We start from the raw sequence: 9,728 nt of genomic DNA on the forward strand, positions 1-9,728 counted from the left end.
ACGCACCTCCGAAAAGGAAAGAAACCTACTCACGGCCTTAAAAGTCAACGGGACCTGGGATTCCCAGCCGGTCACCCATACTGGTACTTGCCAGGCCTCAAGCTGGCTGGCGGCCACGATCTGACGAGAGCAGGCACATTCAGCTTAGAATGCCCGTTGACAGCTCCTCCTCCTTTCCTATGGGCTTTCTGCAGTGCGAACGCACCTCCGAAACGGAAAGAAACCTACTCACGGCCTTAAAAGTCAACGGGACCTGGGATTCCCAGCCGGTCACCCATACTGGTACTTGCCAGGCCTCAAGCTGGCTGGCGGCCGCGATCTGACGAGAGCAGGCACATTCAGCTTAGAATGCCCGTTGACAGCTCCTCCTCCTTTCCTATGGGCTTTCTGCAGTGCGAACGCACCTCCGAAAAGGAAAGAAACCTACTCACGGCCTTAAAAGTCAACGGGACCTGGGATTCCCAGCCGGTCACCCATACTGGTACTTGCCAGGCCTCAAGCTGGCTGGAGGCCGCGATCTGACGAGAGCAGGCACATTCAGCTTAGAATGCCCGTTGACAGCTCCTCCTCCTTTCCTATGGGCTTTCTGCAGTGCGAACGCACCTCCGAAAAGGAAAGAAACCTACTCACGGCCTTAAAAGTCAACGGGACCTGGGATTCCCAGCCGGTCACCCATACTGGTACTTGCCAGGCCTCAAGCTGGCTGGCGGCCGCGATCTGACGAGAGCAGGCACATTCAGCTTAGAATGCCCGTTGACAGCTCCTCCTCCTTTCCTATGGGCTTTCTGCAGTGCGAACGCACCTCCGAAACGGAAAGAAACCTACTCACGGCCTTAAAAGTCAACGGGACCTGGAATTCCCAGCCGGTCACCCATACTGGTACTTGCCAGGCCTCAGGCTGGCTGGCGGCCGCGATCTGACGAGAGCAGGCACATTCAGCTTAGAATGCCCGTTGACAGCTCCTCCTCCTTTCCTATGGGCTTTCTGCAGCGCGAACGCACCTCCGAAAAGGAAAGAAACCTACTCACGGCCTTAAAAGTCAACGGGACCTGGGATTCACAGCCGGTCACCCATACTGGTACTTGCCAGGCCTCAAGCTGGCTGGCGGCCGCGATCTGACGAGAGCAGGCACATTCAGCTTAGAATGCCCGTTGACAGCTCCTCCTCCTTTCCTATGGGCTTTCTGCAGTGCGAACGCACCTCCGAAAAGGAAAGAAACCTACTCACGGCCTGAAAAGTCAACGGGACCTGGGATTCCCAGCCGGTCACCCATACTGGTACTTGCCAGGCCTCAAGCTGGCTGGCGGCCGCGATCTGACGAGAGCAGGCACATTCAGCTTAGAATGCCCGTTGACAGCTCCTCCTCCTTTCCTATGGGCTTTCTGCAGTGCGAACGCACCTCCGAAAAGGAAAGAAACCTACTCACGGCCTTAAAAGTCAACGGGACCTGGGATTCCCAGCCGGTCACCCATACTGGTACTTGCCAGGCCTCAAGCTGGCTGGCGGCCGCGATCTGACGAGAGCAGGCACATTCAGCTTAGAATGCCCATTGACAGCTCCTCCTCCTTTCCTATGGGCTTTCTGCAGTGCGAACGCACCTCCGAAAAGGAAAGAAACCTACTCACGGCCTTAAAAGTCAACGGGACCTGGGATTCCCAGCCGGTCACCCATACTGGTACTTGCCAGGCCTCAAGCTGGTTGGCGGCCGCGATCTGACGAGAGCAGGCACATTCAGCTTAGAATGCCCGTTGACAGCTCCTCCTCCTTTCCTATGGGCTTTCTGCAGTGCGAACGCACCTCCGAAAAGGAAAGAAACCTACTCACGGCCTTAAAAGTCAACGGGACCTGGGATTCCCAGCCGGTCACCCATACTGGTACTTGCCAGGCCTCAAGCTGGCTGGCGGCCGCGATCTGACGAGAGCAGGCACATTCAGCTTAGAATGCCCGTTGACAGCTCCTCCTCCTTTCCTATGGGCTTTCTGCAGTGCGAACGCACCTCCGAAAAGGAAAGAAACCTACTCACGGATTAAAAAGTCAACGGGACCTGGGATTCCCAGCCGGTCACCCATACTGGTACTTGCCAGGCCTCAAGCTGGCTGGCGGCCGCGATCTGACGAGAGCAGGCACATTCAGCTTAGAATGCCCGTTGACAGCTCCTCCTCCTTTCCTATGGGCTTTCTGCAGTGCGAACGCACCTCCGAAACGGAAAGAAACCTACTCACGGCCTTAAAAGTCAACGGGACCTGGGATTCCCAGCCGGTCACCCATACTGGTACTTGCCAGGCCTCAAGCTGGCTGGCGGCCGCGATCTGACGAGAGCAGGCACATTCAGCTTAGAATGCCCGTTGACAGCTCCTCCTCCTTTCCTATGGGCTTTCTGCAGTGCGAACGCACCTCCGAAAAGGAAAGAAACCTACTCACGGCCTTAAAAGTCAACGGGACCTGGGATTCCCAGCCGGTCACCCATACTGGTACTTGCCAGGCCTCAAGCTGGCTGGCGGCCGCGATCTGACGAGAGCAGGCACATTCAGCTTAGAATGCCCGTTGACAGCTCCTCCTCCTTTCCTATGGGCTTTCTGCAGTGCGAACGCACCTCCGAAAAGGAAAGAAACCTACTCACGGCCTTAAAAGTCAACGGGACCTGGGATTCCCAGCCGGTCACCCATACTGGTACTTGCCAGGCCTCAAGCTGGCAGGCGGCCGCGATCTGACGAGAGCAGGCACATTCAGCTTAGAATGCCCGTTGACAGCTCCTCCTCCTTTCCTATGGGCTTTCTGCAGTGCGAACGCACCTCCGAAACGGAAAGAAACCTACTCACGGCCTTAAAAGTCAACGGGACCTGGAATTCCCAGCCGGTCACCCATACTGGTACTTGCCAGGCCTCAGGCTGGCTGGCGGCCGCGATCTGACGAGAGCAGGCACATTCAGCTTAGAATGCCCGTTGACAGCTCCTCCTCCTTTCCTATGGGCTTTCTGCAGCGCGAACGCACCTCCGAAAAGGAAAGAAACCTACTCACGGCCTTAAAAGTCAACGGGACCTGGGATTCACAGCCGGTCACCCATACTGGTACTTGCCAGGCCTCAAGCTGGCTGGCGGCCGCGATCTGACGAGAGCAGGCACATTCAGCTTAGAATGCCCGTTGACAGCTCCTCCTCCTTTCCTATGGGCTTTCTGCAGTGCGAACGCACCTCCGAAAAGGAAAGAAACCTACTCACGGCCTGAAAAGTCAACGGGACCTGGGATTCCCAGCCGGTCACCCATACTGGTACTTGCCAGGCCTCAAGCTGGCTGGCGGCCGCGATCTGACGAGAGCAGGCACATTCAGCTTAGAATGCCCGTTGACAGCTCCTCCTCCTTTCCTATGGGCTTTCTGCAGTGCGAACGCACCTCCGAAAAGGAAAGAAACCTACTCACGGCCTTAAAAGTCAACGGGACCTGGGATTCCCAGCCGGTCACCCATACTGGTACTTGCCAGGCCTCAAGCTGGCTGGCGGCCGCGATCTGACGAGAGCAGGCACATTCAGCTTAGAATGCCCATTGACAGCTCCTCCTCCTTTCCTATGGGCTTTCTGCAGTGCGAACGCACCTCCGAAAAGGAAAGAAACCTACTCACGGCTTTAAAAGTCAACCGTACCTGGCATTCCCAGCCGGTCACCCATACTGGTACTTGCCAGGCCTCAAGCTGGCTGGCGGCCGCGATCTGACGAGAGCAGGCACATTCAGCTTAGAATGCCCGTTGACAGCTCCTCCTTCTTTCCTATGGGCTTTCTGCAGTGCGAACGCACCTCCGAAAAGGAAAGAAACCTACTCACGGCCTTAAAAGTCAACGGGACCTGGGATTCCCAGCCGGTCACCCATACTGGTACTTGCCAGGCCTCAAGCTGGCTGGCGGCCGCGATCTGACGAGAGCAGGCACATTCAGCTTAGAATGCCCGTTGACAGCTCCTCCTCCTTTCCTATGGGCTTTCTGCAGTGCGAACGCACCTCCGAAACGGAAAGAAACCTACTCACGGCCTTAAAAGTCAACGGGACCTGGAATTCCCAGCCGGTCACCCATACTGGTACTTGCCAGGCCTCAGGCTGGCTGGCGGCCGCGATCTGACGAGAGCAGGCACATTCAGCTTAGAATGCCCGTTGACAGCTCCTCCTCCTTTCCTATGGGCTTTCTGCAGTGCGAACGCACCTCCGAAAAGGAAAGAAACCTACTCACGGCCTTAAAAGTCAACGGGACCTGGGATTCCCAGCCGGTCACCCATAATGGTACTTGCCAGGCCTCAAGCTGGCTGGCGGCCGCGATCTGACGAGAGCAGGCACATTCAGCTTAGAATGCCCGTTGACAGCTCCTCCTCCTTTCCTATGGGCTTTCTGCAGTGCGAACGCACCTCCGAAACGGAAAGAAACCTACTCACGGCCTTAAAAGTCAACGGGACCTGGGATTCCCAGCCGGTCACCCATACTGGTACTTGCCAGGCCTCAAGCTGGCTGGCGGCCGCGATCTGACAAGAGCAGGCACATTCAGCTTAGAATGCCCGTTGACAGCTCCTCCTCCTTTCCTATGGGCTTTCTGCAGTGCGAACGCACCTCCGAAAAGGAAAGAAACCTACTCACGGCCTTAAAAGTCAACGGGACCTGGGATTCCCAGCCGGTCACCCATACTGGTACTTGCCAGGCCTCAAGCTGGCTGGCGGCCGCGATCTGACGAGAGCAGGCACATTCAGCTTAGAATGCCTGTCGACAGCTCCTCCTCCTTTCCTATGGGCTTTCTGCAGTGCGAACGCACCTCCGAAAAAGAAAGAAACCTACTCACGGCCTTAAAAGTCAACGGGACCTGGGATTCCCAGCCGGTCACCCATACTGGTACTTGCCAGGCCTCAAGCTGGCTGGCGGCCGCGATCTGACGAGAGCAGGCACATTCAGCTTAGAATGCCCGTTGACAGCTCCTCCTCCTTTCCTATGGGATTTCTGCAGTGCGAACGCACCTCCGAAAAGGAAAGAAACCTACTCACGGCCTTAAAAGTCAACGGGACCTGGGATTCCCAGCCGGTCACCCATACTGGTACTTGCCAGGCCTCAAGCTGGCTGGCGGCCGCGATCTGACGAGAGCAGGCACATTCAGCTTAGAATGCCCGTTGACAGCTCCTCCTCCTTTCCTATGGGCTTTCTGCAGTGCGAACGCACCTCCGAAACGGAAAGAAACCTACTCACGGCCTTAAAAGTCAACGGGACCTGGGATTCACAGCCGGTCACCCATACTGGTACTTGCCAGGCCTCAAGCTGGCTGGCGGCCGCGATCTGACGAGAGCAGGCACATTCAGCTTAGAATGCCTGTTGACAGCTCCTCCTCCTTTCCTATGGGCTTTCTGCAGTGCGAACGCACCTCCGAAAAGGAAAGAAACCTACTCACGGCCTTAAAAGTCGACGGGACCTGGGATTCCCAGCCGGTCACCCATACTGGTACTTGCCAGACCTCAAGCTGGCTGGCGGCCGCGATCTGACGAGAGCAGGCATATTCAGCTTAGAATGCCCGTTGACAGCTCCTCCTCCTTTCCTATGGGCTTTCTGCAGTGTGAACGCACCTCCGAAAAGGAAAGAAACCTTCTCACGGCCTTAAAAGTCAACGGGACCTGGGATTCCCAGCCGGTCATCCATACTGGTACTTGCCAGGCCTCAAGCTGGCTGGCGGCCGCGATCTGACGAGAGCAGGCACATTCAGCTTAGAATGCCCGTTGACAGCTCCTCCTCCTTTCCTATGGGCTTTCTGCAGTGCGAACGCACCTCCGAAACGGAAAGAAACCTACTCACGGCCTTAAAAGTCAACGGGACCTGGGATTCGCAGCCGGTCACCCATACTGGTACTTGCCAGGCCTCAAGCTGGCTGGCGGCTGCGATCTGACGAGAGCAGGCACATTCAGCTTAGAATGCCCGTTGACAGCTCCTCCTCCTTTCCTATGGGCTTTCTGCAGTGCGAACGCACCTCCGAGAAGGAAAGAAACCTACTCACGGCCTTAAAAGTCAACGGGACCGGGGATTCCCAGCCGGTCACCCATACTGGTACTTGCCAGGCCTCAAGCTGGCTGGCGGCCGCGATCTGACGAGAGCAGGCACATTCAGCTTAGAATGCGCGTTGACAGCTCCTCCTCCTTTCCTATGGGCTTTCTGCAGTGCGAACGCACCTCCGAAAAGGAAAGAAACCTACTCACGGCCTTAAAAGTCAACGGGACCTGGGATTCCCAGCCGGTCACCCATACTGGTACTTGCCAGGCCTCAAGCTGGCTGGCGGCTGCGATCTGACGAGAGCAGGCACATTCAGCTTAGAATGCCCGTTGACAGCTCCTCCTCCTTTCCTATGGCCTTTCTGCAGTGCGAACGCACCTCCGAAAAGGAAAGAAACCTACTCACGGCCTTAAAAGTCAACGGGACCTGGGATTCCCAGCCGGTCACCCATACTGGTACTTGCCAGGCCTCAAGCTGGCTGGCGGCCACGATCTGACGAGAGCAGGCACATTCAGCTTAGAATGCCCGTTGACAGCTCCTCCTCCTTTCCTATGGGCTTTCTGCAGTGCGAACGCACCTCCGAAACGGAAAGAAACCTACTCACGGCCTTAAAAGTCAACGGGACCTGGGATTCCCAGCCGGTCACCCATACTGGTACTTGCCAGGCCTCAAGCTGGCTGGCGGCCGCGATCTGACGAGAGCAGGCACATTCAGCTTAGAATGCCCGTTGACAGCTCCTCCTCCTTTCCTATGGGCTTTCTGCAGTGCGAACGCACCTCCGAAAAGGAAAGAAACCTACTCACGGCCTTAAAAGTCAACGGGACCTGGGATTCCCAGCCGGTCACCCATACTGGTACTTGCCAGGCCTCAAGCTGGCTGGAGGCCGCGATCTGACGAGAGCAGGCACATTCAGCTTAGAATGCCCGTTGACAGCTCCTCCTCCTTTCCTATGGGCTTTCTGCAGTGCGAACGCACCTCCGAAAAGGAAAGAAACCTACTCACGGCCTTAAAAGTCAACGGGACCTGGGATTCCCAGCCGGTCACCCATACTGGTACTTGCCAGGCCTCAAGCTGGCTGGCGGCCGCGATCTGACGAGAGCAGGCACATTCAGCTTAGAATGCCCGTTGACAGCTCCTCCTCCTTTCCTATGGGCTTTCTGCAGTGCGAACGCACCTCCGAAACGGAAAGAAACCTACTCACGGCCTTAAAAGTCAACGGGACCTGGAATTCCCAGCCGGTCACCCATACTGGTACTTGCCAGGCCTCAGGCTGGCTGGCGGCCGCGATCTGACGAGAGCAGGCACATTCAGCTTAGAATGCCCGTTGACAGCTCCTCCTCCTTTCCTATGGGCTTTCTGCAGCGCGAACGCACCTCCGAAAAGGAAAGAAACCTACTCACGGCCTTAAAAGTCAACGGGACCTGGGATTCACAGCCGGTCACCCATACTGGTACTTGCCAGGCCTCAAGCTGGCTGGCGGCCGCGATCTGACGAGAGCAGGCACATTCAGCTTAGAATGCCCGTTGACAGCTCCTCCTCCTTTCCTATGGGCTTTCTGCAGTGCGAACGCACCTCCGAAAAGGAAAGAAACCTACTCACGGCCTGAAAAGTCAACGGGACCTGGGATTCCCAGCCGGTCACCCATACTGGTACTTGCCAGGCCTCAAGCTGGCTGGCGGCCGCGATCTGACGAGAGCAGGCACATTCAGCTTAGAATGCCCGTTGACAGCTCCTCCTCCTTTCCTATGGGCTTTCTGCAGTGCGAACGCACCTCCGAAAAGGAAAGAAACCTACTCACGGCCTTAAAAGTCAACGGGACCTGGGATTCCCAGCCGGTCACCCATACTGGTACTTGCCAGGCCTCAAGCTGGCTGGCGGCCGCGATCTGACGAGAGCAGGCACATTCAGCTTAGAATGCCCATTGACAGCTCCTCCTCCTTTCCTATGGGCTTTCTGCAGTGCGAACGCACCTCCGAAAAGGAAAGAAACCTACTCACGGCCTTAAAAGTCAACGGGACCTGGGATTCCCAGCCGGTCACCCATACTGGTACTTGCCAGGCCTCAAGCTGGTTGGCGGCCACGATCTGACGAGAGCAGGCACATTCAGCTTAGAATGCCCGTTGACAGCTCCTCCTCCTTTCCTATGGGCTTTCTGCAGTGCGAACGCACCACCGAAAAGGAAAGAAACCTACTCACGGCCTGAAAAGTCAACGGGACCTGGGATTCCCAGCCGGTCACCCATACTGGTACTTGCTAGGCCTCAAGCTGGCTGGCGGCCGCGATCTGACGAGAGCAGGCACATTCAGCTTAGAATGCCCGTTGACAGCTCCTCCTCCTTTCCTATGGGCTTTCTGCAGTGCGAACGCACCTCCGAAAAGGAAAGAAACCTACTCACGGCCTTAAAAGTCAACGGGACCTGGGATTCCCAGCCGGTCACCCATACTGGTACTTGCCAGGCCTCAAGCTGGCTGGCGGCCGCGATCTGACGAGAGCAGGCACATTCAGCTTAGAATGCCCGTTGACAGCTCCTCCTCCTTTCCTATGGGCTTTCTGCAGTGCGAACGCACCTCCGAAAAGGAAAGATACCTACTCACGGCCTTAAAAGTCAACGGGACCTGGGATTCCCAGCCGGTCACCCATACTGGTACTTGCCAGGCCTCAAGCTGGCTGGCGGCCGCGATCTGACGAGAGCAGGCACATTCAGCTTAGAATGCCCGTTGACAGCTCCTCCTCCTTTCCTATGGGCTTTCTGCAGTGCGAACGCACCTCCGAAAAGGAAAGAAACCTACTCACGGCCTTAAAAGTCAACGGGACCTGGGATTCCCAGCCGGTCACCCATACTGGTACTTGCCAGGCCTCAAGCTGGCTGGTGGCCGCGATCTGACGAGAGCAGGCACATTCAGCTTAGAACGCCCGTTGACAGCTCCTCCTCCTTTCCTATGGGCTTTCTGCAGTGCGAACGCACCTCCGAAAAGGAAAGAAACCTACTCACGGCCTTAAAAGTCAACGGGACCTGGGATTCCCAGCCGGTCACCCATACTGGTACTTGCCAGGCCTCAAGCTGGCTGGCGGCCGCGATCTGACGAGAGCAGGCACATTCAGCTTAGAATGCCCGTTGACAGCTCCTCCTCCTTTCCTATGGGCTTTCTGCAGTGCGAACGCACCTCCGAAACGAAAAAGAAACCTACTCACGGCCTTAAAAGTCAACGGGACCTGGGATTCCCAGCCGGTCACCCATACTGGTACTTGCCAGGCCTCAAGCTGGCTGGCGGCCGCGATCTGACGAGAGCAGGCACATTCAGCTTAGAATGCCCGTTGACAGCTCCTCCTCCTTTCCTATGGGCTTTCTGCAGTGCGAACGCACCTCCGAAAAGGAAAGAAACCTACTCACGGCCTTAAAAGTCAACTGGACCTGGGATTCCCAGCCGGTCACCCATACTGGTACTTGCCAGGCCTCAAGCTGGCTGGCGGCCGCGATCTGACGAGAGGCGGCACATTCAGCTTAGAATGCCCGTTCACAGCTCCTCCTCCTTTCCTATGGGCTTTCTGCAGTGCGAACGCACCTCCGAAACGGAAAGAAACCTACTCACGGCCTTAAAAGTCAACGGGACCTGGGATTCCCAGCCGGTCACCCATACTGGTACTTGCCAGGCCTCAAGCTGGCTGGCGGCCGCGATCTGACGAGAGCAGGCACATTCAGCTTAGAATGCCCGTTGACAGCTCCTCCTCCTT

At 56.7% G+C, this 9,728-nt stretch overlaps 46 pseudogenes; all 46 read right to left on the reverse strand.

The window, feature by feature from the left end:
* Window positions 1-42: 42 nt before the first annotated feature.
* LOC136603095 (5S ribosomal RNA) lies at window positions 43-161 on the reverse strand (annotated as a pseudogene).
* An 80-nt stretch (window positions 162-241) lies between these two features.
* LOC136602942 (5S ribosomal RNA) lies at window positions 242-360 on the reverse strand (annotated as a pseudogene).
* Window positions 361-440: 80 nt separating this feature from the next.
* On the reverse strand, window positions 441-559 carry LOC136603047 (5S ribosomal RNA; annotated as a pseudogene).
* Window positions 560-639: 80 nt separating this feature from the next.
* On the reverse strand, window positions 640-758 carry LOC136602943 (5S ribosomal RNA; annotated as a pseudogene).
* An 80-nt stretch (window positions 759-838) lies between these two features.
* Window positions 839-957, reverse strand: LOC136603068 (5S ribosomal RNA; annotated as a pseudogene).
* Window positions 958-1,037: 80 nt separating this feature from the next.
* LOC136603084 (5S ribosomal RNA) lies at window positions 1,038-1,156 on the reverse strand (annotated as a pseudogene).
* Window positions 1,157-1,236: 80 nt separating this feature from the next.
* Window positions 1,237-1,355, reverse strand: LOC136602944 (5S ribosomal RNA; annotated as a pseudogene).
* An 80-nt stretch (window positions 1,356-1,435) lies between these two features.
* Window positions 1,436-1,554, reverse strand: LOC136603037 (5S ribosomal RNA; annotated as a pseudogene).
* Window positions 1,555-1,634: 80 nt separating this feature from the next.
* On the reverse strand, window positions 1,635-1,753 carry LOC136602883 (5S ribosomal RNA; annotated as a pseudogene).
* An 80-nt stretch (window positions 1,754-1,833) lies between these two features.
* LOC136602945 (5S ribosomal RNA) lies at window positions 1,834-1,952 on the reverse strand (annotated as a pseudogene).
* An 80-nt stretch (window positions 1,953-2,032) lies between these two features.
* Window positions 2,033-2,151, reverse strand: LOC136602946 (5S ribosomal RNA; annotated as a pseudogene).
* Window positions 2,152-2,231: 80 nt separating this feature from the next.
* Window positions 2,232-2,350, reverse strand: LOC136602947 (5S ribosomal RNA; annotated as a pseudogene).
* An 80-nt stretch (window positions 2,351-2,430) lies between these two features.
* Window positions 2,431-2,549, reverse strand: LOC136602948 (5S ribosomal RNA; annotated as a pseudogene).
* Window positions 2,550-2,629: 80 nt separating this feature from the next.
* Window positions 2,630-2,748, reverse strand: LOC136603150 (5S ribosomal RNA; annotated as a pseudogene).
* An 80-nt stretch (window positions 2,749-2,828) lies between these two features.
* LOC136603069 (5S ribosomal RNA) lies at window positions 2,829-2,947 on the reverse strand (annotated as a pseudogene).
* An 80-nt stretch (window positions 2,948-3,027) lies between these two features.
* On the reverse strand, window positions 3,028-3,146 carry LOC136603086 (5S ribosomal RNA; annotated as a pseudogene).
* Window positions 3,147-3,226: 80 nt separating this feature from the next.
* On the reverse strand, window positions 3,227-3,345 carry LOC136602949 (5S ribosomal RNA; annotated as a pseudogene).
* Window positions 3,346-3,425: 80 nt separating this feature from the next.
* LOC136603038 (5S ribosomal RNA) lies at window positions 3,426-3,544 on the reverse strand (annotated as a pseudogene).
* A 279-nt stretch (window positions 3,545-3,823) lies between these two features.
* On the reverse strand, window positions 3,824-3,942 carry LOC136602952 (5S ribosomal RNA; annotated as a pseudogene).
* Window positions 3,943-4,022: 80 nt separating this feature from the next.
* On the reverse strand, window positions 4,023-4,141 carry LOC136603070 (5S ribosomal RNA; annotated as a pseudogene).
* Window positions 4,142-4,221: 80 nt separating this feature from the next.
* Window positions 4,222-4,340, reverse strand: LOC136603023 (5S ribosomal RNA; annotated as a pseudogene).
* Window positions 4,341-4,420: 80 nt separating this feature from the next.
* Window positions 4,421-4,539, reverse strand: LOC136603125 (5S ribosomal RNA; annotated as a pseudogene).
* Window positions 4,540-4,619: 80 nt separating this feature from the next.
* LOC136603161 (5S ribosomal RNA) lies at window positions 4,620-4,738 on the reverse strand (annotated as a pseudogene).
* An 80-nt stretch (window positions 4,739-4,818) lies between these two features.
* LOC136602953 (5S ribosomal RNA) lies at window positions 4,819-4,937 on the reverse strand (annotated as a pseudogene).
* Window positions 4,938-5,017: 80 nt separating this feature from the next.
* On the reverse strand, window positions 5,018-5,136 carry LOC136602954 (5S ribosomal RNA; annotated as a pseudogene).
* Window positions 5,137-5,415: 279 nt separating this feature from the next.
* LOC136603172 (5S ribosomal RNA) lies at window positions 5,416-5,534 on the reverse strand (annotated as a pseudogene).
* An 80-nt stretch (window positions 5,535-5,614) lies between these two features.
* On the reverse strand, window positions 5,615-5,733 carry LOC136603059 (5S ribosomal RNA; annotated as a pseudogene).
* Window positions 5,734-5,813: 80 nt separating this feature from the next.
* Window positions 5,814-5,932, reverse strand: LOC136603044 (5S ribosomal RNA; annotated as a pseudogene).
* An 80-nt stretch (window positions 5,933-6,012) lies between these two features.
* On the reverse strand, window positions 6,013-6,131 carry LOC136603163 (5S ribosomal RNA; annotated as a pseudogene).
* An 80-nt stretch (window positions 6,132-6,211) lies between these two features.
* Window positions 6,212-6,330, reverse strand: LOC136603024 (5S ribosomal RNA; annotated as a pseudogene).
* An 80-nt stretch (window positions 6,331-6,410) lies between these two features.
* Window positions 6,411-6,529, reverse strand: LOC136603096 (5S ribosomal RNA; annotated as a pseudogene).
* Window positions 6,530-6,609: 80 nt separating this feature from the next.
* On the reverse strand, window positions 6,610-6,728 carry LOC136602955 (5S ribosomal RNA; annotated as a pseudogene).
* Window positions 6,729-6,808: 80 nt separating this feature from the next.
* LOC136603049 (5S ribosomal RNA) lies at window positions 6,809-6,927 on the reverse strand (annotated as a pseudogene).
* Window positions 6,928-7,007: 80 nt separating this feature from the next.
* LOC136602956 (5S ribosomal RNA) lies at window positions 7,008-7,126 on the reverse strand (annotated as a pseudogene).
* Window positions 7,127-7,206: 80 nt separating this feature from the next.
* LOC136603071 (5S ribosomal RNA) lies at window positions 7,207-7,325 on the reverse strand (annotated as a pseudogene).
* Window positions 7,326-7,405: 80 nt separating this feature from the next.
* Window positions 7,406-7,524, reverse strand: LOC136603087 (5S ribosomal RNA; annotated as a pseudogene).
* An 80-nt stretch (window positions 7,525-7,604) lies between these two features.
* LOC136602957 (5S ribosomal RNA) lies at window positions 7,605-7,723 on the reverse strand (annotated as a pseudogene).
* Window positions 7,724-7,803: 80 nt separating this feature from the next.
* Window positions 7,804-7,922, reverse strand: LOC136603040 (5S ribosomal RNA; annotated as a pseudogene).
* Window positions 7,923-8,002: 80 nt separating this feature from the next.
* On the reverse strand, window positions 8,003-8,121 carry LOC136603036 (5S ribosomal RNA; annotated as a pseudogene).
* Window positions 8,122-8,201: 80 nt separating this feature from the next.
* Window positions 8,202-8,320, reverse strand: LOC136603112 (5S ribosomal RNA; annotated as a pseudogene).
* An 80-nt stretch (window positions 8,321-8,400) lies between these two features.
* LOC136602958 (5S ribosomal RNA) lies at window positions 8,401-8,519 on the reverse strand (annotated as a pseudogene).
* An 80-nt stretch (window positions 8,520-8,599) lies between these two features.
* On the reverse strand, window positions 8,600-8,718 carry LOC136602959 (5S ribosomal RNA; annotated as a pseudogene).
* An 80-nt stretch (window positions 8,719-8,798) lies between these two features.
* LOC136603053 (5S ribosomal RNA) lies at window positions 8,799-8,917 on the reverse strand (annotated as a pseudogene).
* An 80-nt stretch (window positions 8,918-8,997) lies between these two features.
* Window positions 8,998-9,116, reverse strand: LOC136602960 (5S ribosomal RNA; annotated as a pseudogene).
* An 81-nt stretch (window positions 9,117-9,197) lies between these two features.
* On the reverse strand, window positions 9,198-9,316 carry LOC136602961 (5S ribosomal RNA; annotated as a pseudogene).
* A 279-nt stretch (window positions 9,317-9,595) lies between these two features.
* LOC136602964 (5S ribosomal RNA) lies at window positions 9,596-9,714 on the reverse strand (annotated as a pseudogene).
* Between the last annotated feature and the right edge of the window lie 14 nt (window positions 9,715-9,728).

Source organism: Eleutherodactylus coqui, unplaced genomic scaffold (assembly GCF_035609145.1).
Source record: "Eleutherodactylus coqui strain aEleCoq1 unplaced genomic scaffold, aEleCoq1.hap1 HAP1_SCAFFOLD_528, whole genome shotgun sequence".
In the NCBI taxonomy this organism is placed as follows: Eukaryota; Metazoa; Chordata; class Amphibia; order Anura; family Eleutherodactylidae; genus Eleutherodactylus; species Eleutherodactylus coqui.